The sequence below is a fragment of the Cucurbita maxima genome, unplaced genomic scaffold (genome assembly GCF_002738345.1).
Source record: "Cucurbita maxima cultivar Rimu unplaced genomic scaffold, Cmax_1.0 Cma_Scf00160, whole genome shotgun sequence".
Classification (NCBI taxonomy): Eukaryota; Viridiplantae; Streptophyta; class Magnoliopsida; order Cucurbitales; family Cucurbitaceae; genus Cucurbita; species Cucurbita maxima.
In genome coordinates this window covers 128,720-132,888 of record NW_019272176.1, presented here as the reverse complement: position 1 = coordinate 132,888, position 4,169 = coordinate 128,720, and the positions used below count along the sequence as shown (strand labels likewise).

The following is a 4,169-nucleotide window of genomic DNA, read 5'->3' as shown; positions in this document are numbered from 1 at the left end:
GTTAGAACACAACTCACTGTGGGAAACACTCGCTCTCTTTATTAAGACCAATCGAGAAGAGAATACAAGACACTCTGTAGAATACTTCTGCTTTTTATTGTTTTTAGATTTCTTGGATGAATAACCTAGGTAGGGTGGGGGTATTTATACTAAGAGTAAACAATCTATATTTAACCAATCTAAATCTAGACCTAACCGATTTGAATCTAGACCTAACAAATTGAATCTTTCTCCTAAAATATCTACATCTCTTTCTCCTAAAATCTCTACTAAAATAAATATACTGGGCTCGTACAATTAGGCTTGACTCTATTGGGCTAGTACAATTATTGGGCTTGACTCTATTGGGCTAGTGATGATATTTCAACACTGCATACACCGGCCCCTTCGGCTTAGCTTCTCGGAATTTTATGCTAAAAAACGACATATTTGGCTTGATTTGACATTTTTGACACGAACCTTTACATTTTTTACCTTTCCGAAGCTGATTTTTTTTCACATAGGTAGTTATGAAGGACGCTAGTGTATTCCAGTAATGGAGGAATTAAGGATCCTATGTACTCCAGCAGTGGGGTTATTAAGGAACGAGACATTGACAGAGGCTCACAAATCATCATTTGCTATGCACTCAGGTAGTACAGAAAATCAGAGTGTCCTTGAGATTCAGGCGTAAGGGTAAACTTGAACAATACTAACTTTTGTAGAAGCTTGGAAGCCATTTTAAATCTCTAGTGAGTTCAATTGATTTCAATAATGATAAGCTATTGTATTTTTATTTTACCTTTATTTGAGTTGTAAGATGTGGGATTTGAACGCACACCCTCTGATCCCGCATTGGTTAGAGAAGAGAATGAAGTATAACTTATAAGAGTCTTTAAACATCTCTCTAATAAACATGATTTAAAATTATTATTTTAACGGCGATATATAACGGGAAAAAATGGACAATATATTTTTAGTGCTTGGAAAGGGGAACGAAACATTCCTTATAAAGACGTGGAAACCTCTCCTGAGTCCCTAGTTGACTCGTTTTAGAATTGTTCGGTTGATGGTGATATTGGCCTTTAACAACAAGGTCGTAGGTCCTGCTAATAGGAATGAATTCATTTAATAAAAGAATAGCACTTTATAAAACAAAACCTTTCTAAGTTGTCAAAAGTTGGATTGATCCAACCCACGCACTCACAAGGACCAAAACTTGAGTTCTAAAGCCTTCAACCACTCAACCATCTTAACTATTTATTATGAGACCTAACATTGGTTGAAGAGTGGAATGAAGCATTCCTTATAAGGGTGTGGAAACCTCTCTCTTAAAGATTCGTTTTAAAACTTTTAAACTTTTACGATACTAACATGTCAAAACAAACAATATCAGCTAGCAATTGGAGAGGGACACAAAACATTAATTATAAGGTTGTGGATATCTCTCCCTAGTAGACATATTTTAAAATCGTGAGGCTGATGGTGATACGTAATTAGCCAAAGTAGACAATATCAGAGGTGGGCTTGGTTTGTAACAAATTGTATTAGAGTTAGTCATTGGATGGTGTGCCAACGAGGTTGCTGGGAACACAAGGGGGTGGATTGTGAGATCCCACGTCGGTTGTGGAGGGGATGAAACATTTTTTATAAGCATGTGGAAATCTCTTGCTATTAGACGTGTTTTAAAACTGTGAGGTTGTCAACGATATGTAATGAGTCAAAGTAGACAATATCCACGCTAATACTCATAATTTGTTGGAATAGTTCAGTTGGTTAGAGCGTATGATTGTTAACCATAAGGTCGAAGGTTCATCTCTCTTTTTATCAATGGGAATGAATCATTCCATTTTAGTATGTGGAAAAATTTAACCCTCCAACCAAAGTGAACAATGTCATATAATTATGTAGGTTCGTGATTCCTAACATTGTTACATAGTCTTAATCTAGCATTCTTGATAATAATATTGAGTTCTTTTTAGGGGTAGCTTCAATACAAAAACATAATGTAAAAAATATTTTCGCATAAAGTAGTTACACCATGCATATTCTAGTGACTCTAAGTCCCTAGAAAACTAGGGTCGTTACATATAATCTACACCTAAACTTTCTATAACCTAGAAAAAAATCCGTGGCAACTCGCTCGATCAAGGATTCGATTACCGCCTAAAAGTAGGTTACTTATTTAGTTGCACTAGATATTACTTTTCCTTTTTGGGTGATCACTAACTGTTAGTTAAGGTCGAAGAGGAGGGTCGTCTTGAGCCATCAATTCTATGTGTACGAGTTGTTGTCCATAGTTTTTGAATCTCGAGAGGAGGGTCGTCTTGAGCCATCAATTCTATGTGTACGAGTTGTTGTCCATAGTTTTTGAATCTCGTTCCAATTTTTATCAAATTTATTCTTTGTCACGTCAGTTCTATGTGTTACGAGTTGTTGTCCTTAGTTTTCGAATCTTGTTCCAATTTTTATGAAATTTTTTCTGTGTCGTGAATAATGATTTAAAGTCTTAGAAAGTTGAGTTATTATAGTTGTGCTTTGAAGTCATTAAAATTGAGTTATTACCGTTCTTATATGCTTGAAAAATCATGTCGTGACAATTTTAAATCTTCAGTGAGTTCAATTGATTTCAAAAAATGATATGCTATTGTATTTTTATTTTACCTTTATTTGAGTTGTCAGAAGTGGGATTTGAACCCATGCCCTCTGATCCCGCATTGATTTGAGAGTAGAATGAAGAATAACTTATAAGTGTCTGTAAACATCTCTAGTAGCGTGTTTTTAAACTATGATTCTGACGACGATTTGTTACGGTAAAAAATGGACAATATTTTGTAGTGGCTGGAAATGGGAACGAAGCATTCCTTAGAAGAGTGTACGGTAAAAAATGGACAATATTTTGTAGTGGCTGGAAATGGGAACGAAGCATTCCTTAGAAGAGTGTGGAAACCTCTCCCTGGTAGACTTCCTTAGAAGAGTGTGGAAACCTCTCCCTGGTAGACTTCCTTAGAAGAGTGTGGAAACCTCTCCCTTTCCTTAGAAGAGTGTGGAAACCTCTCCCTGGTAGACTTCCTTAGAAGAGTGTGGAAACCTCTCCCTGGTAGACTCATTTTGTGGAAACCTCTCCCTGGTAGACTTCCTTAGAAGAGTGTGGAAACCTCTCCCTGGTAGACTCATTTTAGAATTGTAAGTAAGGCTGATGATGATACGTAATGGGCAAAATCGGACAATATTTGTTAGCGGTGGGTTTGGGCTATTACGAAAGCTATCAAAGTAAGTCACCAAGCGTTGTGCCAGCAAGGACGTTGGGCCCCCAAGGAGAGTGGATTGTGAGATCCAACATTGGTTGGAGAGGGGATGAAATATTCCTTATAAGGATGTGGTAGGCTTGAGCTATTACGAAGAATTAGCTGGAATAGCTTAGTTGGTTAGAGCGTGTGGCTGTTAACCACAAGGTTAAAGGTTCAAACCCTCCTTCTAGCGATGGTAATATAAGTCTACCTACTCTAAATGAACTTTGAGGTGGAGTGTGAGTGATACCTTTTGATCGGTTATATATTTGCTTATTATGTTATGACTTGTTAGGATGTTATGGTACTTATGATATTGTATACACCACAATGCTATGTGCACTCCCTTCCCTCCATGGTATACCAATAGTGTGAGTGTATGCTAGTTGAAGCCCAGGTCAATGGGTAGGTATGCGAGCTCGCATGGGAGCAAATGTGTGTGTATGTAAGTCGTGAGTAGAGAAGTATGCACATCAAATTCTTCCCGGACACGAATATGAGACCAAGGCCATGAAATGATATTTTATGATAACCATGATTTCATGTGTTTGCGTGAGTAGAGAAGTAGTGGAGTTACTTAATGAGTATTTCTTAAAATACTCAAGACATGCGTTGCTCTTATGTTTTAGGTAAAGGCAAGGCACCTCTGCACAAATGACGATGTCGAGATGACGACCATGGGATCCAACATACACAACACTAGTGAAATAGAGGGGTAGGATCAAACGTACAAAGACGGTTAACATCATGAGAAAGAAGGAGAAGAAACAGGATGTAGACAACGAGTTTTGATACGGAGGAATGAAGAAAGGAAAATGCAAGGAAAATGCTTTATATAACAATTACATAATCATCCATTCCATGCAATAATATAACAATTTATATCTATCACTCCTGGAA

The 4,169-nt window shown here is 37.2% G+C and overlaps 1 non-coding gene across 1 annotated transcript; it reads left to right on the top strand.

The window, feature by feature from the left end:
* The first annotated feature begins 3,388 nt into the window (after positions 1-3,388).
* On the top strand, positions 3,389-3,462 carry TRNAN-GUU. Its single transcript has one exon. It is a non-coding gene; the product is annotated as a tRNA-Asn (tRNA).
* The last annotated feature ends 707 nt before the right edge of the window (positions 3,463-4,169 follow it).